The sequence below is a fragment of the Pyrgilauda ruficollis genome, unplaced genomic scaffold (assembly GCF_017590135.1).
Source record: "Pyrgilauda ruficollis isolate IOZ18807 unplaced genomic scaffold, ASM1759013v1 scaffold18, whole genome shotgun sequence".
Classification (NCBI taxonomy): domain Eukaryota; kingdom Metazoa; phylum Chordata; class Aves; order Passeriformes; family Passeridae; genus Pyrgilauda; species Pyrgilauda ruficollis.
In genome coordinates, this window is record NW_024516984.1 from 5,226,088 (window position 1) to 5,249,919 (window position 23,832).

Sequence of the window (23,832 nt, forward strand, 5' to 3'; positions counted from 1 at the left end):
ATATGTAAGAATTTACTCTTGACTGTAACGGATTGAATACATTTGGTCTTGTCTGAGGGAAGCAAGCCCAAATCTACTGAGTACATGGGTGAAAAAACCGTTGGAAATTCTGGTTACTACAAATGGAAACCAAAGAGCCATGATTAAATGCTTTCACCTCAGATGAGGTGAAAGTTTCAGTTCCAGTATCAGTGCTTATCAGATAGATGAGAAATAAATTTGTAAATTACATCAGTTATTCTTAAATACTTTACTGGATGTGTAGTAGCTCGTAAGTACTGTAATGTTGCAAACCAGCTTCCATAAGAAAAATTATTTAAGAAAATTATATGCATTCTTTTAGTACAGAATATTAGACATTATTGTATTGGTTGATGTCAGATCTTTGTAAGGCTTTGTCTTGACAGCTCTGAGAAGGGGCTTTGGCCACATGCAAGTTATGCCAAGCTAAGAATCCACGTGACCTGAGTTAGTCAAGAGTTAAGGAGCTTTTAACAGAGAACAGACTGTAGACCCAAATGATCTTTGCCCAAGTAAAATAATTCAGTTTGATCAATAGCTCAAAATGAAATACAGACCTTTTAGCAGTGGGGGCAGTGTGCTGTGTATTTGTCTTCAGCATGTGTAGGAGATTTGCACTTCCCAGCTCTGCCAGGCTCCCAGCCAGAGGCAGAGGTGATGCTGGATTAAGTGTAATTTTGTGTTTGGTCTCCCATAGATGGAGAGGATCTGGTATGATCCAGGTTTTGTTCCAGGCAAGTAGAAGGACCTGATGAGGTGCAGGTACCAATGCCACGAAACACTACAAATAAAACTGTCACAAAAGTAATGCTCTTGGAAAGAAGGAATAGCTGTGACAAGTTTGACTGGGAAAACTGTAATTGAGGCAAGTCTAGAATAAGCAGTGTTATCAAGTTGGTTTTCATCAACAGCTAATCCAAATTTAACTAAGATCTCTCGGGTTCAGACTTCATTATCACCTAATGCAGGCTGAACACATCTATCTGGACTCTTTGGAGATTTGATATAACACCTATTTAGAGAAGTAATTTACAAGTGTTAGTCCTATCTGTATGGCCAGAGATGTTCATAATTTGTTTAAAGATGTTTGCTTTGTATTTGTAAAGATTGAATTTGCTATCAGGGTATTAGAGTGGCAGTGACTAAGTCTTGGCATAAGTCTTTAGAGAAAGAATCTCTTGGCCCTGTGTTTTCAGAAAACTGAATGTTGAGTCCCTCTTTCTCTTAGTTGTAGATGCAAAGTGGCAGTCAGAACATGTGTGTGTTTTAAAATCCTGTAAGCAAACCAGATTTTTCAGAATAGCATCATACTAAGAAATCTCAGAGTTTTTCTACTTCTCCAAAGACACATATAGCACCTTCCTGTCCCTGCCAGAGCACGTGTGCAGTGCTCCTTCCTCTTGCATGATTTTATGGAGAAGTTCTTCTCAGAAACTTTTATTCTGTGCTTCCTAATCTGTCCCTCCATTGAATGACAGAAATCTCCTTCCACCTAGGCTGCCCTGAGTAATATCCTTGTGGTTTTATACACCTTGAGAGGGCAACAGGTGTGAGATGGAGGTGAGGTGAGGGCTGTCTCAGATTGATGGTGTATATCCAAAGATACTGCAAGTTAATGGAATTGCAGGGAAATTACACCAGTTAAAGTGAGGTCTTCTGTACTTCTACAATACTTGTGAGAATAGTCTGAAAGTATTCATTTTTTCATGGGGCCCTGGCAAATAATATCTGGATCTTTACTTGCTATAGATGTGGGGGGAAAAGACAGTAAGGTCTTTAAAAAATGAAAATTAAGTAGGATCACAAAGGATCACAAAGATTTAGAAAGAGAAGTATCTCCAAAGGAAAAAAATCAACTATGTCATATAAAAAATAAACTATGTCATATAAACAACTTACATGTAAGTGATAAATCTCTCAACATCTGTTGACCAGTGTAAAGATTGAGTTTTGACTTTCACATTGGAGTTCATGTACACTAAGTACATTAAATCTAAAGGTACAACTTGTTAGAGATTAAGTGAGATGGCACAGGCAGGCTCCTCCACTCCAGACTCAAGATTTCCAAGAGAAATAACCATCTTTAGTGTTCTTAACTACCTCTGAGCCAAAATACACCATTTTTAAGCACCTGTTTATGTAATGTTGTGGTTTCTAAGTGTTGTGCAGTAAAAGACAAAAGTGATATGAGAAGTGTAACACTGAGAACCACTGATTTATGTGGACTGGAAACTTAGGAGAAGCAGAAAAAGGAGAAGCAGAAGAAGGACAAGGCATAAAGCTGTACTGTTGCTCTTGGTTACACTAGGCCTGTTTTAGTTGAAGTAGTTCTGCTTGCCTCTGGCCACAAGCATTTCCTACTGTATTTTACCATTAGATGCTGCATCCTTTACTAGATCTTGAATGGTTTTTGTAGGCTGACCCCTGCACAGTTCTCTTTTTAGACATCCTTTTGACTCTGAATAACCACCTCAGCACCGGTTATTAAAGTTTTGAGATTACTTACACAATTGTACAAAAAGAGATTCATACTGTGAAAATGCCCCTGGAAGCTACTCTGAAATATATTCTAGATGTTTACAATGTTCAAAGAACATCTGATTTTATTTATTGCCATGGAGTTGTGGGGCTCTGCTGAAGTAAAGCACTCTTGAACCTTCTTAAGTCCATTTGACAAGATGCTTAAGACAAATTTCATCCTATTAATAGATAAAAGGAAATCCTTAAGAATTGTTATTAAATAATTAAATTATAAAATTAGAAGAGATGATTGCTCATTCACAGCTGTCCTGTATCAGCTTAATTTTGAGTGCAGGATGCAGAGTTTTACAGGTCTGTTTCTATCCAGACACTGAACTGAGCACTGCTGTTCAGTTCTCCTGAAAACTGTTTTGGAGTTTAGCTTCAGTGAAATGCTTTGAAAGAACATATTTTTTTAAAGTGCTTATAAATTCCCTCTAGAACTCACCCTCTTACTTTGCTGTCTCATGTTACAAACTCGAATGTATTAATTTGGAGGAGGCTTATCTTTGATTGTTCATTACTCAAGATAACCCTTGCCAGAGTCCCCAAAAACACAAGAGCAAGAAAGAGGCCTGAGAGGTGGGGCAGCAGGATGGCTGCCTAGCCCTGATGATCATCTCAAGGCTGGTCTTGTAGGACTGGCTAAAAGGGTGAGATAGGGCCCCTGGGAGATTGCCAGCAAGTCACCAATTAATACTAATTGCATGGGAAAATACTGTAAGGGTGGTTCATCAGGGACTGCATGAGTTCATAGCTGTAGCTGTGCTGCACCCAAGGGCTGTGTGTCTCTTGGTATTTACTTCAAGAAGAAAACACAGTGTTGCTTGCTGCTTTATTCACTTGCAATGTTTTTAGATCCAAACTACAATTAATGTGGAGGAGCGTGAAACATCTCACATCTATCATAGAGCTTGGCTTGTGAATATTCGAGTTAAACTGTAATATTCTAATTGGTTTCAGCAAGAATCATCACTGTCTTATCTCGAGCCAGACATTGCTTCTCATTTTCTCATAGGAAGGAAAACAAAGCTGAAGTTGCATGAACTATATGCACATGATAGTCCTTTCAAAACAAGAAAACTGTGGACATCTGATTTTAAAAGGGTTTTTGGCTTTGCCTCTCTGATTTCCAAGGAAAGCTTTGTAGAAAACTGAGATTTAAGCTGCTGCTGTCTCCTCCTCTGCCTAGTGACAGCTGTAAACATCTGCTGAGGATGTCATTTATTGTCTCATCCTCTAGCTGCTCATGAGGATCACGAAGCATCGTGCCTCCTTGAAAATTAAACTGGTAATGTTGTGGGGCAGGAGCGAACAGCCAGCGTGCTCAGAGGCTCTGGAGTGTGGTTACCGGGGCTCGAGAGCAGCTGCTGTGCCTGTGCTGTCCCGGGGATCGCGCCCAGGCAGGAGAGGCGCTTTCCCGGCAAGTTTGGGGAGGCAGGTGGCAGCAGCCGGGCTGGGAAGGGCGCGTGGCTCTGTCAGGGCGATGCAATTTCGCCTCTTCGTCCTCCTCTCGAAAAGGCAGACAAGGCTTCCAAGTCCTAAATTGCATTTTTGTCTAACTCCTCCCCTATTCTGGCTGCTTGCTCATGCAACCACCCACGGATCCGAAACAAAAATGTGTGAAGCGAGGCAGGGAGTGCTCTTGGCGGCGCAGATTCCATCTCCTCTCTAAGCACCCGGGTGCTCGTCGTGCCCTGACACTGTCTCGCTCCTGGACACAGCGGAGCTTTGGCTAATCATAAACACATCAGCATTTCTCTCCATTCCTTCTCATCGCCCTGTGCTCCAAGAAGAAGAAGAAGCAAAGAGAGGTCCGTGGCAGCGGATGAGCGTGCCTTTGTGGCACCGCTGGCCGGGCGGGCTGACAGAGGCGGCATTGTTCGCAGGCTGTGCCCCTTGGCAGCCGGGGAAGGTGGGATCTGCGCCCTGCATACGGAATCGGTGAGCGGGGACAGGCCTGGGGAGCTCCGGGAGCTGCATTGATGCCCGCAGGGAGTTCCAGAGCGCTGCTCAAACAGCTTCTCCCGGCGTCTTCTGCACAATGCAAAGGGGGTCTAGGATGAGGAGTTCTTGTTAATCAAAGGTAAAATTTTTATCTTTAGAGTAGCATAAGTTAGTGGCCATTGCTGCTGTTTGGTTGTTTATTAAAATACGAGTGATAAAACAGGGAGGAAAGTTACGAAGTCCTCTGTACTCCGCAGGAGAATAAAGCTTCATGGGGGCATCGTGCTGAGGGTTATTGAAGTTCGGCTGTTCCCCTTTATGTGGGCTTAGTTTGTGTTACCAGTAATAAGAAAATCTGTATGTGTTCCCATCAGAGGAAGAAAAGTCTATTGTGTTTCCTTCTCCATCTTACTTTTTAAGCCAAAAGTTACTATTTATATGCAATATTAAATTAATTCTCCTAATAAAAAATACATTGATATATAGGCAAGGTAAATACTTCTTCTTACCAGAGACAGTTCCTCACCCCTCAAGGTAATCCCTGGAGTACAATGCATCCTGTGCAGTGGTAAAAAAATTAACATTTGTTGTACATACCTCAGCAGAAAGAAAAATCATTGTTGCATTTATTTTTCCAGCCACCTTGCAATAACTATAATTACACAAACAGTGCCAAACAGATTTTTCTTTGTTGTGCCAATATTTCTCATGTGCTCTTAGTACTTCAATCCTATTTTAGTGGGTTTTAAATGACTATTTTTTTTAGTTTCTAAGTAAAGATAGATTTTGTCCTAGTGTTTGTTGTTCATATTGCTGTCTGTCCTTTGTGGTTGTTAAGTCTGTTTTTGAGAGTGTGTACTGCTATTTGGCAATGATAACAAATACGGTCTTAAAAGCACAAACCTTGTGGCTGTTGCTTATTTTTTGTGCCCAGGCTGACATGCTTTTGGGGTGAATGGGCTCAGCTGCATTGAAGACCCACCCCCCCCAACTCTAAATCTGGAGCTGTTAATAACACAAGTGATGTTTGAAAGGTTTTTTCCCTAAGAAGAGGTTAAAATGAGGAGAGTGTGGTTTGTGTACTGAAGAACTTGACTCGGTTCTGCCAGTGCAGCACCGTTTGTTCCGTGTAATTTGGGAGAACACAGCTTGTACCTCCTGTTTGCCTGGTGGCACACAGCAGCCCCAGAGGACACACGCTGCTTTTGTGCTTCTGCTCAGTTTTAATCTTTAGGGAGCAACTGTTTCAAAGAATAAACACATTGCCTTGTAGGAGAAACTCCAGAAAACATCCTGCTAGTGACAGCGGCAGCCGCTGCCCATCATCCCAGACGTTCCTCTGCCAAAAACGGCAGGGCTTTGTGAGCTGGCCTGCCAAAGGCTGGGAGCTGCAAACTCTGTATTCCCGAGGATGCCCAAAGGAAATCAGGTTTCAAAGAGCTGAATTAAAACTGTGAGGCTGCTAGCTGCTGGTTCAAAATGCAGAATCTGTGTTTATCCTGGCCCCCTCAGCCCAGGGATTTCTGGCAGGAGTGTCCTGCCCACTTATCCCTGCACACCCCTCAGGCTGTTTGGTGGTGGGGCTGGTTGGGCACCAGACAGGCAGGTAATGAGCCTGCTCACTTCCTCCATGCAGGCTTTTAGGTTAAATCAAAATTGGTTGTTTATTATTTTGAATACACTGCCTTATACTGGTGTAGAGCCTGTTACTTTTCTTCTACTCATTGGTTTTAACTAGCAAAGTTTCATTTGCTGTTAGTTTAAAAAAGTGGAGTAAATACACATCCCACGCAAAATAATTCCACAAAATAATATTTGTTTGCTAGATATTGCATGCCTCACTTATACAGAGGCTTTTATAAACCATTTCCTTCAGAGTATATGACACTAAGTGGGCAGGGTCAATTTAAAATAAGCAAAAGCTTCGTAAGCTATTGTATATGTTTCTGTAAACAAAAAGATGCAGCAGAGTTTGGGATGGATATAAGCAGAGGCAGGGGTTTTGAGATAATGTCTTAACCAGTGTTCCATTGGTTTTTCAGCCCAGAAGCTTTTGCTTCCTCACTGGGAGAGCCTGTATGAAGACCTGTGTGGATGATGTTATAAGGTAAGGGATACATCTTTGATGGATTCTTTAAGTTCCTAATTTTGCATTGCTACAGAGTTTCTGTGTGAGAAGTTGCTGCACTATATTTAATTTCTTCTCAGAGAGACTTGGTAGTAACAAGTAAATGAGTAAGACTGACTGTTGATGATGATATGTCTTAAATTATGTTGAAATTCAGTTTCTCTGCTACAAGCCTCAAACTGTCCCTTTGGGGAGAGGCTCATGCTGTGTGTCTGTCTGGAGGACCTCTTGGTGCAGCGTCATTCACAGTGTTTTATCCAACTTGGTAATGTTACATTAAAACAGGAGTGTGCAGTGTGTTTTCTGATTCCTAGAAATATTGTCATTTCGTGGCATTCCCCTGCCAGCTTTAGTGTCACTTTTCCTTTTACACTCATCTGTCTGGGCAGCAGTCCCCATCATCTCTGTTCCCCTGCAGACACTCGAGGTGCACTCGAGGCTTTTATCCGCAGGCAGACTGATGATCAGTGAGCAGCACCATTCTCACCTCCTCTCCCAGGGCCTCATGCACTGAGTCACCAAATAATTTGTCAATAAATGAAAAATCTGTTTGAAATAAATTGATAAGGAAATGTGGAACTCTTCTGATCTGGGGTCCTAAAAGACAGGCTTTCATGCTAGGCAATTCACAAGCCTGCATGCATATTACAAAGTCTAGCAGTGTTAGTATAGTACAGCTGTGCTGCATATTTCCTTAATCTGCTTGTTTAGAGACACCCAGAATATTCATCTTAATCATTTCCGCTGCATAGTAGGTACAGGAGGAAATGCCAGGGAGAGCCCTGTCACTGGGAAAATGCATCATTTGAATGTGTAATGTAAATATTTTAGCTAACCAAATGTAAACACTGTTTTGCCTTTAGGATGGGAAAAGACTGTCACAGTCAGAAACGAGCTGACATAAGAGTGACCCTGTATAGATGAGATACAAAATTGTGTTCACACATTTTGGTAATCAAAACAGAGCCCTTAATGAATTGCCTAGTGTGAAAGGAATTACAAACACAAATGTGCCTGACACAAGGCATTAGGAAGTTGCTGCTGTATTAATGCTAGAATGAAGGACTTTTCAGGATTCATGGGGATCCGAGGTCTGTGGGGAGGATGATGGGAGATGCGGGAGATAAGATGATGAGAGATGTGCTATGGTGAGGGCTAAACAAAGGCTGGAGACTCGCTGGAGGGAAACCTAAACTTGTTAGTATGCTCTGAATGTCCATGCTACTCCATGCCACTGACTATGACTTGTGTTCACCATGCCAGGACAGTAAATTCAGACGTTTTCAAGGGTTAGAAGATGGTAGAAGCAACAAATATACTCGATTCAGTAAGAAGCACCTTATTGCATTCACAGCCGGGCTGTGACTTTTCAGCCAGTGGATTCAAAGGACAGCAGAGTTCTTAGGGAGCTCAGAGTGGTTGCTCATCAGTTCTGCCTGAACTGGCTTCATAAGTGTGTGAAGACTTATGTTCAAGTAGTGCTTGATAGAAACCAAACACCTGGTTTAACTTTTGGTACTGAAATTGGTCCTGAAAAACAGCATGATCTTGGGTCCTAAAAGACAGGCTTTCATGCTAGGCAATTCACAAGCCTGCATGCATATTACAAAGTCTGGAATCCTCCCAGATTCCACTTGACTTCATTGTGCAGTAAGTGGTCTTTGGGCATGCATCAGATGGCTAAGCAGAAGAAACATCTGGAGATGATTTTGTTGGCTGTATGTTCTAGCCCTTGAATTGTTAATGTCAGAAGAGGAAGAAGCAACACAGAGGATTTGTCTAGACTCCTTGGATTGCAAGAAACTAGTTGGATCTTATTTCTGAAGGCACAGGTTCATGTAAATGCCCCAGTGAGTAAGCTTTCATTACTGGAATAGCTGGGGATTTTTCAAGGTTGATTTTTGCTTGTATTATCAACAGTCGGTAATATATTAACGTCTGCCTCACATTTGCTATTTCTTTGTTATAACAGCTGGAAATTTACATTTACACATAGGCCTCAGAGCTAAAAATGTCATTCCCTAGGTTAAAAACCCATAACGATTTTTGTTGTTCTCCTTGATGGGAAAGGAGAACTGAAAACACAAGGAAAAGACAAACAGGAAGGGTAGCCCTAGACAATAAATGCTCTCAGCTGGAGCAAAGATTAATCATGTATAATGTAGCCTTAAAAATGTCATTGTCTACCACTACTATAGCAATTTAGCTATAGCCAAATGAGCAAATCTATCTATTTAATTATCTAAAGAAAATAGAAGAAATCAAATATTAAACGTCATCAGTGAAAATACAATGGCCTTTTTTTTTTAAGTACAGAGGAAATTTAGAGCCCCTCTTGTGTGGATGAAAAGTGTTCTGCATAGATGAGAATAACTTTATCACAGAATTAAACCTGTGTTGCTAGAAAATCTAATCATTTTGTGCAATAACTTCTTTTAATTATTCTCTTGAATACAGATAATCCAAATCTCCTTTATCTCCCAGACAGATGTATCAGTTTCTGTGGGAAAGCATTAATACAGTCAAAAGTAAGAACTTCATTTTCTTCCTTTATGGGCAGGAATATAGCAGCCCTTTTGCTAAAGGGCTGTATTGTGCCTTAAAAAAAAAAAAAAAAAAAAAAAGAAAGAAAAAAATATTTAAAATTAGGTGCTGTGTTTTAGCACAGGAAAAATGATAGGAACAGATTGCTCTGTAGGGCTGAATTCATAGCATCATTTTTCTTTTTCCTTAAAAAAAAAAAAAAAAAAAAAAAGAAAAAAAGATTTAAAATTAGGCGCTGTGTTTTAGCACAAGAAAAATGGTAGGAACAGATTGCTCTGTAGGGCTGAATTCATAGCATCATTTTTCTAAAATAAAGTCATATTATTTGAAAGCTGATGAGAGGGAGGGAATTCAAGAGAAGGGAAGTGTAGTTGAAAAATTTTTGGAAGGAGATTGTAAACTTCGGGGCAGAAGGGAGTTAGATAAAAGAATCTGTGAGAGTGGGAATAATAATGTGAAGAGGAACAGACTGTGCTGGTGATATCTTTTGGCCAAGGTTTTGAAAAGAATTCAGAATATGATCTGCAATCTCTGTCTTTGAGGGGGGGGAATGGGAGTTTTTCCATTTACAGTAAAGTCGAGTAAGAATGTCATTGCTCCAGCTGTTAAAATATTTTGAAATCTACTTCAAACTGATTATTTATTGCAGTGTTAAAGTGTAGACTATTGTGGACAGAAGAAAAAAAGAAATTGGAATCAATCCCAAAAAGTGGGTTGAAAGTATAATTTATGCTTCCCTGAGAGGGAATGGGACTGCTTGTCCAGTTCAGCTCATTCCAACCCAGTTCTCTGAGGAACTGTTTTTTGGGAAGCCTCTTTGGATAGCTACGGCTGGAGGTGTACAAATCTCAAGGTTCAAATCTGCAAGGGAAACTTGGAAGCCTCTGTCAAAGCCAGGGGTAAATAGGATGCATATTTTGAGGCTGGAAGTGCCATCTGAGTGTGACTTTACAAAGCACATGAGGACCACGGCATCCCAGGCATCTCTGGCATACACTTGAGAACAGACTTGTGTAAGGTAGAGTTTCTGCAGAAGGTGGATGGGCTACATGGGCTGCTCCTGTGCCTGCAGCTTTTTCAGAAGCCCCTCTTTTATCATGGGACAGAGCAGTCCACCATCTTTGCCTGTTCAGTCATTTCTATGTAACACAGTCTTCACATTCATATCTACATTTAACCAGCTCCAGATGAATAGCAGTAACTTTCAGCATTAGGTAAATATGTCTGTGAAATGAATTTATCCTTCTGCTGTTTGGACTGTCAGTAGCCTTGGACAATCTGCTGTCATCAGTCTGACTTGGGTTCTTAGTTTTGCTTTTGTGGCACAGCCAATTCCATTTCAGTGTATGTGAATTAAAGAGAGTATGCTCTAATAATATTTTATATTTACACGGCACATCTCATCCCAGAGGACTTTATAAATCATGTATATTCAACACCTCTGACCTTTCAAAGTCCCTTCAGAGCTGGAGAACAAGCATTTTGCAAAAGCAATAAAACCATAGGAATTTTTTCTCTGTAATACTGGGGGGAACTCATTAATTACAGAATGAATTTTATGTTCCCTAAGCTACAGCTTCAGTTTGTAAAGACCTTTATTGAAAATTTCTTCAAGATAAGATGCATGATCCTACGTTTTGTGTACACCACGAAGAAAGGGCTAATCCATCCTTTTAAAACTGGACCCCTGGAAATACTTCACTCTTGCATCTAAATGAACATAAAAGTGTCACTGCCTCTATACCTCTGCTTCATTTTAGCAGTAAACTGTCACCTCTTCCTGAAAGATCTGCCCAAAATGCTATAGTCTGCCTTCCTCAGCTGCTACGCATCCTCCCATCACAGTGTGAGAAATACAGCAAAATAGATGCATGAGAAAACCTATTTACTTGCTTTTGAGGAAGTCAAATGTGACTGACCCTCTGAGGTATCAAGCTGAAGAAATGCAGCATGTCTGTGCATTTGGTCAGCATATGCAGAGGAGGAGGGATGAACAAGGCAGATGAGGAGGAGGATGGCAATGAATTCATCTTCCTGGCATTCAGAGCCTCTTCCTGTGAACATTAGGAGGGTGACCCAAAGCCTGTGGGTATCAGTTAGTGTCTGCCCCTGCAGCACTGGGTCAGTGAGGGACAGTGTGGGGCCCTTTGTCTTCCCAGGGCATCCTTCTTGCGGTGCACAGAGGCTCAGCTTATGTGCAGGACTGCCTCTACCTCAGTGGGATCGGATTCCCTCTACTTGGAGAAAAAACTCCAGAGGAGCTGCTTTCCTGAGTTTTAAAGAAGAAAATGGACATGCAGCCTGTCTGCATACAGTCTTTGCTAGGCCATTTTGTGGGTTGATTTGGGCCTTATTTAGTCTGTTGTTTTAAACAGAAGGACAACAACATTTCTATTCTAGTTGTACAGTTTAGCAAATGGATTACAAAACCACAGTTAACTGTGACTGTCATGGATGGTAACTCAGTTAATAATAGATTAAAGAATCTTTACATTTTCTATGTATTGTTTTGCCATTTGTTTCTCTTTGTAGCTTGTCTGGATTTAATATAGTTTATTCCATTTAGGAGCATCACTGAGACAAACCCCATTAAAGCAGGCATTATAGTCCTTGTTTTGATTAGCACTCAGGGCCACTAGATAATGATGCTTAAAAAAAAATCTCGTATTTCTCTCATGGTCATTAGCACTGTGATCATTGCCAGCCTTCATACAACAGTGTAAGTTGTTTTTTTTTCCTAAATCTCAGAGCCAATTGTGAATGTCTGTAATACAGTCTGTGACATTTGAACTGTAACATTTCTCTCAAAAATAACAGTTCTTGCTCTTTCAGTGCTCATACTTGCAAGAAATTGGATCTTTATATATGTAAGACTGTCAAAAATATCATTAACTAGCGAATATTTTTCAAAGCTATTTTACTGGGGTGATTTTTTTGTTTTTTAGTTTCATGTTGTGGTGAGGCTTTCTAGACATTCAGGTATGTACGTGTTCTTCTCAAACAGCACCCTGACCAGAGAAAGACATTTGCACCACTCCTAACAATACCAGACCATTTCAGCCCTGGACTAATATGGGCAATTAAAATAATTTCCACACATCATGTTTAAACCAGTGACATGTAATTCTAGGACAAAGCCTCTCAGCACCTCTTTCCAATATTCGTCTGCACTCACAGGATGAGCAGCTGCTATTACATGCTAATGCCTTTTGAGGGTGAATGGCCATTTTAGGGCATGTTATTAACTCTGTGCAAATCGGTGCATTTTCCATCTCAGCGTACAGAGCTGACTTCACACACTGTTCCCTTTGCAGATTTTAGTTCTGTTAACCAAAAAGAAAAATGAGAAAAATTAAGCATTTGGTGAGTTTGGGTTGGCATGTTGAAGGATGGGGCAGGTTCATTTGCAATTCTGTGTTCAGGCCGTGGGGACCAGACCTCTCACCTTACAGGTTTGTGAAGCTGTGGGTCTTAGGGCAACAGGCCAGCCAGAACAATTATCATTTCTTATAACACAGCTGACTTATTTTACTTTATTGCTGTGCTTTACCTACTGTAGATGAACACTGGGTACCTGGAAAGAGGCAATCACTCTAGTGTTTGTCTTTTATTCTTACAGACCCAAGTCAGCCTGGGCTCCCACTAACTTGCCAGATCCAGGTGCAGGAGCCCAGCAGACTCCTGAGGTCCTTTGAGCGGCTCATTGAGTTCTCAGAGGAAGCTGAATGCTTCTTTGCATGAACATACTTCTTTATTGAGATAAAAATTATTGCTTTTCTCCCCCTTCTCTTTCTCTTGAAAAGTAAAAGAAATGAGTGCAGACACATACACACACACACATACACACAAAAAAGTGGTACAGCATACAGAGCTTTAGCATAGACTCACTTTGGCTTAGGACTGGCTTGTTGCTACTGAGAGTGTGTTTCTTGCCGTGGCCATGACCCCCCAGCCTCTGCTCCAGCATTTAGGGGACTCATGTGGGATGAGTGGCTAGGAGTGCCAAATGTAGAAGATACTAATTTTTGTTGAACTGTTCCATGATTCTCCAAAACTTCTCAGCACAGAAACCTTTTTTATCATATTGCAGCCCAAGCCACCTAATCTGTACTCTTCTGGTTTGGGCATTTTTAAATTAATTTTGCTCACTAAGGCATCCAGTTCTGTTCTATTCCTACTATTTGTTTTGTCTAGCCTTGCTCAGAATAGATCATTAATGTAGTAGTTAAAATACCATCATCTTCATGCTCTTTACCATGGATGAAAACCTGCTTGTCTCAGAAGCTGTTATACATGAACCGCGTAGAAGAATTAGCTTCAGAGTGGAATAACCCTGGATTTATTATTCAACCAGTTACCACACTAACGTGGTTTTTTTTCCTGTTATTATCCTTACCTAAATAGTTGCTACAGTTGAAAGGCATCTCCCAATTTCTAAAACAGAGGAGAGAACCAGATCTCTGTAAGATCTTTTAAAAAATCCATTTAAAAAAATGTAAATCCTCACTTGTGAATCCCTGATAAAAGCCGAATAAATTCCCACAGTTCATAATTTCTGGTTATTTATTTAATTTATACATCATTATAACTGTGAATGAGGCTTTACAAAACCACAGGGACACAATCTTTGCCCTAAAGAGATTGTAGCTGAAATTAGACACAACATATGACCAATTATTTCAATAGACAAAGCAGGATTACACCAAATAAAAATGGTTCTTGTTGCATATCTTGTGTACATTGTAACCTTGTAATAATACAGTTATTTGGAAAATACCTGTTTGTGCCCCTGAATGTGGTGATTCTTAACGAAGCTCTAGAATAAAGCCATCATTAGTGTTTGCTGGTTTAAATCAGAAAACCTGAGACACTAATGACTAATCGTTGCTTTCCTACAGGCAATTTAATTAGAGAGCTGGATTTAATAGAGGAGGTATTCAGTATTCATTTCTAGCTGCTGTGGCCTCTTCAGTCCATTTGTAGACTTGAAGATATTGTTTGCCTGGTGCATTTTATTGCATGGTGAAGGCAGAGCCTCTTGGAGGCTCTAACAGGACACCACACTTTCTTGAGCCTAATCTTGGGCACACAGTGAATAATAAGATTTTTCTGAATTTTAAGTAAAGAAGTATCTTACTCCGTCCATATAGAGCTCTTTTCCTACTATTTAGTTACAAGTACCAGTGTAATATTTTATTTCCAGGATTAAGCCATAATTGTACATCAGCAGAAGAGGCTGCCATTCTCATATAAATACTGCAGGTACTTGTATCAAATCCTCAGGCTTTATTTTGACATTGGAATATCTAGACCTTTTGCTTGACAGGACTTCAGCTACTGAACTGAGGTTTATCCACTATTTCCAGAGCTCTGCCACTATAGAGCTCATCTCATCCCCTCTCTAGATGAGGAAAAATGTCCATGGTGGGAGTAGTGTGGGCTGGAAACCTCCCCAGCTTCTCATCCCCTGCAGCAGGTGAGGGTTGGGGTTTTATTCCTCAGCAATTCACTCAGATAAAAAGAGGATTAGGGTACCTGCTTGCCTACCCCACAGGATTCTGGTGTGGCTAATTAGTCAATATTTGCACAGCTCTGAGAAAATGCTTTAAAGTGCCAATTATGAATAATAATTATCTTCTGAAGATGGTTGGGAGTCCACGTTTGCGTGTTGATTCAGGCCACAGGAGTCAGTCTTTCAAATAACAGCTCTTATTTAAATGCCTTGCTGATTCCCTATCTCATGTTGTGTGTTGTTTTTTTAAGGATGATGAGAAACATTAGTTTACCCTCAGGAAAGACCAGGTCTGACTGTTTTTAATAATGAGTTATGTACTTAGTCACAGTAGGTAAATTTACAAACCAAGCAGGACACACTCGGAGATCAATTCTGTCTGTTGGGCAGATGGTTTTGCACAAAACGTTCAGCAGGACAAGCCTGCTGAGACTTCAAAACAAATACTGCTAAGTAACATTGCCATAAGCCTCTTAATATGGTGGCAATGCCTGATTTGCACTCTGCAGAGATCCTACTTTATTTATATCTCATCTATTTACTGGCTTGTAATAGATTTACTCTGGGAAGAGACTCGATCTGGGCAGATTTACTTTGAAAGCTGACATTTTCAGTTGGAACTTGTTTCCAGAAAATAGTAACTAGTCCTCAGCACTACTGCAGGACACTTAGCTATTTTATTAGTAACAGCACACAGTATTAAACACAGCATTAAAGACAAAGCAAAACAGCCTACAAAAGAAGTCCATGACTGGACTTCAGATTTTTGAGATTCCCAGAAACTTTCTGTTGCAGCAGAAATATTTTTTTTTTATTTTTCTTAACATCTCTGCATTTTCTTGTAGTTTTAGAAATGTTGCTGGTCTCTTTAACTGGATAGTAAGAGGCTTAATTATTTATTCTACTTTTGTGTGAGCTAATTGGAAAAGTGTTGCCTCTAATTTAGTTTTAATATTTGAGTCTGTATATCTGTATGTTAATGTTGTATTAAATAAAAGGAAACTACAGTTGTGCTTAACTCTACAGAGAGAACAAAATTCTGCCTCCAGTTACTATACAAGAGCAATTGGGAACAAAATTGGGCCAGAAGTTCCCTGGCTTCTATCACTTTGCAGTAACATAAAATTTTAATGGGGAAAAATTACACACAAAAAAAGAACACTTTGTTTAAAAATGTTCATAAAGAGGAAAGGAAGGGGTTTTTTTTTTGCCTGGATTGAGGTCTTTTGATAGTTGTTTGCTAATTTTATGCTTATACATGTGTTCAGTAGCTGCATAGGGACATTAAACACAATGTTGATATGAGCCCATACATTGATGCTCCAGCAGAGGGGTCTTAAATATTCATATGATGACTAGATTTGTGTTGTTTTATTTGCTTCTTTTCTACCCAAAGTCCTAAGCACCATCAGATAATTAAACATTACAGGGTCTGTGATTGTGGACATTTCTGAAAGTCTGGACATTAATTTTATGTCCTGCCAGCTGGAAAGAGGGTGATGCTCTGGCATTGTTTTACTTGGAGAAAAGTGTTTTTCTGATACTAGACTAAAATGTTTCATCTCTGAATAAATCCTTATGGCTTTCTGAGAAGGATTTAAGTGCTAAGAGCATTCAGCTTTGTGTAGGAAATTATTTTAGGGGAAGATGTTTGTGCATGTTCAATAGTAAAGCATAGTATTACTGGTGTGAGATTCAAGTGCAACTGAAAATTCCTAAGTTTTTAGGCAAGTATCTGCAGGGCACCTTCATGCCCCATTATAGTCAGTGGCAATCAGAGTCCCCTTCAGCTGCTCATGCAGAAGCAGCTGGTGCCACTTGAGGTGCCCTGCTACATTTTTCATAGTTTTCTTAATAGCTGTTTGAGAAGTGTGAGAATTGGCCCTGTGCCATGTCTGCTGATCTCATCCAGATGCAGGTTTCATCTGCCTGAAGTGAGGGCAGTGGATGATGTTTGAAATGCCATAAACTGTGCCCTTTGGCCTCCATCTGCCACTCCAGAAGGACACACATCTCCTTCAGTTCACATATCAAGTTGTTCAGATGCCTTGTGGAGGCTAGAACAGAGGCTAGACAGAGTTAAAGTATTTATTAAGTAAGTGGCCTTAATGGATACACCTTGGGCAGTACAAGAGCTCAGCCAAGGCTACACCCAAGATGAACCCAAAATGGTCACAAAATGGAGGACTGGTCATGGGGTGTCACACTTTTATAGGTTCTGGTCTATTTGCATATTGGAGTTAATTGTCCACTTATAGCTGTAGCTTATGAAGTCCCATCCTTCTTGTTTTTCTCTCTTCATTCCACTGTTGTTTGTGCTCTTGGGCCTGAAACTTTAATTACTTGTCCTTGGTCCCCAGCTAGAGAAGGAATTGTTTTGTCTACTTACTCTGTGAAGAGAGTTTACTATCCCCTAATATGAAGCTCAGAACTACACATTAAAGCAGTGCAGAATCTGAAAAATATAAAAGCTAAAACCTGAGGCATCTCTGTGGACACATCTGCATGAACATCCCAACATCCTTTAGGCAGCTCAGGCATTCTAGCTGCCGGTATTTAGGCAAGTAAATGGCCCCCTGGGCTGCATTCTGCATCTTTTGTGAGGCTCCATTGCCTGGTACCCCTGGAAACCCAGGAGGCTCAGATGTCTGTCACTCACACACAGACACGCTTGGGCATCTCACGCATCTCACGATGGGCGGCTGACTCCACACATCCTGTCACAAGCGTGACACCTCACTGAGCCTGCAGAGCTGCCTGGGACTTTGTGGGGAAAAAAATAAACTATGGAAGGGCTGAGGAAGGAATGAGAGAAAACTGTGGTTCTGCACATGTTACTGCTGTGCTGTGCTCTGTAACTCAGCTGGTGAGATGCACTGTGGGTTTGATCTGTGGTCTCCCAGTCGTCCTGCCCTATCTGCGTAGCCACAAAACGGCCACTGGGCAATCAGGCCAGGTCAGAAAGCTGCACCAGAGGGACATCAGTGGCCCTGAGGCTTAATCATTGGGCAGCACCAGCCCAGTGGAATAAATTGTGCATCCTGAAATAGCTGAAATGCCTGTCCTGAGACAGCAGTAGGTACCCTATGGTGACTGGCTTGTTTTCTCCATCTCTTTGGGCCGACATCATTTCCCAACATCATTTTGCCTTTTCCTTTCCTTCGCTTCACCTGTGTTTGCCAGCAGTGCTGTCTTTGCCTATTAGCAGTTGTGTACCAGCTGCTGTGCTTTTTCTTTTTTTGGCAGTTTCCGTGCAGATTGTGCTTGCTTTTTTTTGCCCCAAACCTTTTTGGTGCATGTCAGCATTTTATCTGTTCACATGCACTAGGGAATGATAGGAGCCATGATCTATTTGGGTCAGTGCATGCCTGTAACAATTCCAAAAGGAGGGATTTTCTAAGAATAAATTCTCCAGTGCCAATCTAGTTCTCATTCTTACCCACATAATATCTGTTAGCACCTTCTGCTATTTTTGTACTTGTGAAACTGGGGTAGCATGATGAGTCTTTCTGTTGTGGTTTTTTTTTTCTGCTTTCTTCCAGATGAACTAAGTCTTGCAATTCTTCTGTTGGTTGAATAACTCATGGAAACACATAGCAAAGCATGTAGCTTAGCAGCTGCTCCAAACTAATGTCTGCAATCATATGTTTCAAGTCAGCTGAAAATTCAAAAAGGACTCTCTAAAAGGATGGCATGGTGTTTTTTTCTGAAAGTAGCATATAAATTTGATATTGAACCTAGGTAAATGCAGAGCTAGATGACCTTTGTTTGTCAGGCAGTTTGCCAGGTGTTCATTGCAGTCAAGAAAAATTTTCAACAACAGGAAAAATTAATTTACTGTCACTGCCATCAAATCAACCTGTAAATGTTTCAGCTTTTAATAACTAATGGTCACTCTCTTGACTTACAAATGGTTTCTTTGAAAACTGTTTCCTTCTGCAGAATTGGATTGCTTTGCAATAAAACTATGTCCCAAAGTGATGAAAAGGGATGAAAAAGCTTTTTTCACCATATAGCATTAGGTTATTCTTTAAAATGAACCATGTTCAGGATGTTTTGCAAGAGGCCTGAGCATGGCATATTTCTTAAAGAATAAAGCAGATGAAATCCCGATTCCTTGGTTCAGGAAAACGGAACCTGAACAGGGTGTTATAACAGTGGTGTAATGATAAATTGTAAAAAATAAGTAGTTGTTGAAATTACTGGGTGGGATGTGGTGTATTGTAGCTGTACATGTTGTTCAGCTGACTACTCATTATTGTCTATGTTCATGTCTGGTATAGTGCTTAAGGCTATTTAACACATTTTAGGTGAGCTCTTCTACTGCCTAATTCCTATCATTCCATTCTCTCTCTGAGAGAATGTTTTCATATATTTCCCACCATCTGCTCTTTGTATTTCTGGCATGTCCTTTCTTCGCCACTTGGGCATCCTGATACTAACAGGCCATAACCAAAGTAATCAATATATGTTGTTATCAGTACTGGTGGTTTTAAAAAAAGTTTGTGTGGGTGTTTGATCGGCACATTATTACGGAAAAATAATCCAAAGGAGAAGTGGTAAACCAGAAAGGCTGCCCAGGGTGGGAGATACTCAGTGAATAGTCAGGGGGGCTGCGTTCTCTGCTAGAAGCCCCGAGCCTCAAGGTGGCTGCAGAGCTGATGGCAGCTCGTGGAGCTGTGGTGACACTGGTGTGGCCTTTGGAAAGGAGGAGGAGGCGGTTGTGGAAGGAAGAACAAGGTCAGTGGGCTGCAGAGGGTGGGTGAAGGTGCCAAGAGGAGGCAGGATAACAGAGGTGGAGGATTCATGGCCATGCAGGAGCGGAGGCAGGACCTGCATTTGTGGTCCTGAGGGTGTGTGGATGTGGGCCCAGGCCTCCAGTGCCTGCTGTGGTCACACCTACACAGCTTCTGGACTTCTCAGCTGCTGTGGGAATGGCACGTGCTTACTGCTGATCAGTCATACAAAGGTTTTCAGCTTGTTATCTGCTCTTCCCTCGTACATCACTGGTGAAAGACTGTTCTTACTTACCTGGTCTGTCTTGACTGTCTCTCCTGTCTCTGGAGAGCAGTTGTCCTGTATCCTGACAGGCTTTCATCAAATCTCAGACTTAGTCTTCTCTTTCAAAACCTTAACAAGACTACATTCTGTGAGGAAAAAGTAATGATTTGGGTCAGCACGGCAGAGAAACCTGGCAGAAGCAAAGCCCAGCTGGCTGTTGATTGCATGAAGTGATGCAACGCTCTGCTTATCCTGCCTACCAGCCATTGCTTCTCTGTCATCATGCTTTGGCAGCTCGTAACTCAAGGTAGTAGCAAAACTTTTTGCAGGAGGCATGATGTATTTATCTTTCTCTCTGCAGCGCTGCCCATATTGTAGAGCCTCCTGTGAAAGTAATGCTAATGATGACACAGGAAAGCACAGAGGCAGGGGAAGTCTTGAAGCAATAGTGATGCTTAAACTGGAGAAAAACCGATGCCAACAGGCAACAAGAAGAACACACTGGAGGAAGGGGGAAAAAGGGATTTTCTTTAGTCATTTGTTATTCAACAAATTGGAGTTTACAAGCTATAGGCCAAATTCTGTCTTCTGGTTCTTGCTTTAATGCAAGAGGAGGGTATTTTTACTAGGGATCATGATTTATTCATGTTAAGGAAATGCTTTTTTATGCCAAGTTCAGGCTACAGAGTGCTACTTAGCAGATGACATTCAGACTGGAGGTTTCCCTTGAAACAACGTGAGAAAGTATTTGTTTTCTGAAGTCCATTTCCCTTCACAGATAGTTTCCTACCATGTAATATCCAACAGTCAGGAAAAAGAGCCCAATACTGTGACAGGCTGGATATGTAAATGCAATATTCATACAAAGCTTTATGGAAGGTTTCTTTTCCACGGTGTATGAACCAAACATCTCAATTAAATTGAGAAAGGAAAGACCTGGTTTTCGTTAGCTGTGAAGACTTTCAGAATTACATTAGTTGCAGTTGATTAGATCTCATAATTGCATTTGCTGTGTGTCAGGATGAAGCAGTGAGGGGTTTGGGTGTGTTGAGGGGGGTGGTACCCAGCTCGTAGATCACTCCTGCAGGACTCATGATTAGTTTCTGCTGCCTAGGTCTGTTGGGGTCAAGCCCAGGGGTTTATATTTCCCTCTCGAGAGCAGGAGAGAAAGTGGATAAAATGCACCATGTGTCATAACGTTGGTGTGGGGGGCAGGACAGGATTTTGCCTCCCTGCTCCATGCTGCTTCAGGTGCCAAGCAGGACGTTGCCTGTGGCTCAGTGGGGAGGTGAATCCACAGGATATTCCGGACTGTCAAAAGCAAGTGATGTTTTAATTTACCCCAGCTCTGCTTCCAATTGAAAGGGCAGAACGTTGTCATTATGCCGGTCTCGGGGAGAAATTGCACTGCAATTGTGCCACAGAGTGAGGCTGTGAAAAGGTGTGGTCTGTCAGGGCTGCTCCTGCTGCCCAAAGTCTCAGTTATCCTCACTGTTTGGTCTGATGGGTCAGCCAAGGGGGTCAGCTCAGAGGAGTGCATCTGAGGCTCTTCCCAGGGGGTCAGCACGCATTAACCTCCCCTGGTTTTGTCCATGATTTATAGATATCTGCTCTCCTAATTCTAGATGTCTGAAAGGTCAGTGGTCTGTCAGAGATGAGGAATGACCTTCACAGCTAACTTTGAAGGTAGCCCTCTCTCCACAGGAAGAAGTGAGTCTTTACTGATCATGCAGAGCGCAGAGGCAGCCAGTTTAGATTATTTTTACAAGATTGAATTAAGGTGGCACCTTCCCTCAGGGAACACATAGCTGTGTTTCCAACTCCGAGAAAACAAAGATCACAGGCAGCGCTGACTGGGGACACCAGGTATCTGGATAAGTTGCAAGAACTCTTCAAAACCCACCAAATCCTTCTTTGTCTTGGACATTTTTTCATGACAATGAAGTTATTTAGACATGGATTCGTTCATGTGCTGTCTTGGTCTTGACAAAAAGTAAACTCTTCAAGACAGGAACCATCTCCAGCAATGAAGAAGGCTCTGCATATATGCACCAAATGCTTAAGAAAAGCTGACATTCCTGATGAGATACAAATGCTAAAAAGTTAAAAATTATTTTATTGAATCAATTAAAGTGAAATGAAATTTGGCCTTGAAATAACTCTACACATATACAAAGCACATTGTAAGGTGAACTCTGTTTTCTTCAAATTGATTTGTCACCAAGTTAAATCACAGCTGCCTCTCTTGCTGTGGGATATCACACATCTCAATTCTCACTAATTCCTTTTGTTTCAAGATTACTTAATCCTAAATATAACAGGCCCTTCTGATTTAATTTGTATTCTACCTCCAAGGACCATCACTTAGCTTCCCTGGAACACTCCTGTCTTCCAGACATTTATGTCCATAGGTTTTATGATAGCACTGGCACTCAGTAATCTGAACTGTTTAGATTTAAAATTATTTTGATTAATTTTTAAAAGAATTGGGATGATCTTCTTGTGCTTCATTTTGGGGGTGCATCTCACTCAAGGCACATTAAAAGGCTGTAACGTTCTGACAGTTGGATAAAAGGCATCTTTTTAATTTCTCAATTTAGTTAGAGTTATTCTCACTATAAATAATAAAATTTGAGCAATCTGAAAGTTTAGTATTAGTAGAAGTCATTTAGTCTTCTCCTGTGATGGGAAAAGAGGTAAGATCTCACAGGTGGGACCCTGCAGATAGCACCTGAGTAAACCAAAGCCTGGTTTTAGAAATGTAAACATACAGAAGTGGAATCTCATTCTAAGTAGGAGTTTCTCTTTTTTTTTTCTTTTTTTTTTTTTTTTTTTTTTTTTTTTTTTTTAAGAAAAAAAAAAGATCAGTATTTCATTGGGGACAATCAAAGCATTGTGTTGTGCTGCTGCATATTTTGCAATCTTTTGTAATTGTATACAGTTGTGGTCCTTTGGGAATTGGAAGTAGCGTCTGGAAAAGTACCATCTATTTGTTGTGTTGTTTCATAGGCCTGATTCAAACAGCAGTTTGAGAACAAGTACAATTGCCATGTATTTTAGAGGTCTTTTAGGTCAGGTGACTGAGACAAACTCTGTGTGTGCCTACTTCCCCAGCTAAGGGGAATTTCTCAGTTTCCATTATTATTACCTGAGATGGCAAAAGGGTTTCTTGAAATGTGGTTGCCCTGCAAAAACTGAAAGGGGATTTGGCATGGTAGAATTACATAAACAGCAAAGTGAAATTATAAACTGGCCTTGTTTAATATGAAAGAGCATCTAGTTCCAGGAAAAGCAAAGCTATCAGGAGTACTTGTGTCAGAGCTGGAAAACACAAAGACAGCTTTCATTTCTATATGCTCTAAAGTATGCAGTAATCGTGGTCTAATTGCCTCGCTGCAGCCAGAAAGCAATATGGGATATTGTGGGGGTGTGGGAAAGAACACAATAATGCTACAATTAAGCTGTAATCTTTGGCATGGTCACTCAGCAGATAAAGCTTTTCTGCTGTCACATCCGAGACAGTCATTATTTGGCTGCTAAAGCCTGGAGAAAATATGTGGTGCTGTTCCTAGGAGCTGTTGCACAGAGGCTTCATTATGGGTTTCTTCCTCAGCAGCTGGCCAAGCCCAGCCAGTGCTCTGCATTTGAGAGCTGTGGCCTCAGCATTCCCCTTCTCCCTGTTTGTGCTTGGGGAGGTTTGTACTGCTGGTGGTGGAATGGGGGGAGCCTTATTAGCCACTGTGGAATGAATTTGTGAGCTTCAAGTTTTTGGTTACAAACCTCTTTGCTCAGAGCCTGATTTATAATGGAAGCTGCATTTGGTAGAGATTTGTGAGTGTATGGTTTATATACAGAAAGACCTTGTGAATGTGGGAAATAGATGTGATAGCTCTGTGACAGGTTAGGTGCATAATTATGCATGTGTATTAACCCCAGGATGCAGACTGTGTTTCACGGGGACATAATCACATTCACATGCAGTTATGCTCACCTTCCTTTGAAAATTTAGTTTTATAGCCTGCTATGAAACCTTGCTAGTGACATCTCTTATTTTCTGAAATCCTCCATCATTTTAAGAAAACTATTCCACTGTCTTGAAGCGAGCCCTCGAATTCATGTGCTTAATTGTTCATACAACTTTCCTGACTCCTCTTTCCCA

The 23,832-nt window shown here is 41.0% G+C and overlaps 1 protein-coding gene across 3 annotated transcripts in view; it reads left to right on the forward strand.

Moving 5' to 3' along the window:
* PAG1 (phosphoprotein membrane anchor with glycosphingolipid microdomains 1) overlaps positions 1-23,832 on the forward strand; it is a 107,423-nt gene that overhangs the window by 57,223 nt on the left and 26,368 nt on the right. The window contains exons 1-2 of one of the 3 annotated variants that reach the window (XM_041464526.1): positions 4,231-4,627; positions 6,531-6,595. The gene's annotated coding sequence lies outside the window, so the exon portion shown is untranslated. Of the gene's footprint in view, positions 1-4,230; positions 4,628-6,530; positions 6,596-23,832 lie in introns of those variants that run through there. The other 2 variants (XM_041464528.1, XM_041464527.1) reach the window with 2 other exon arrangements.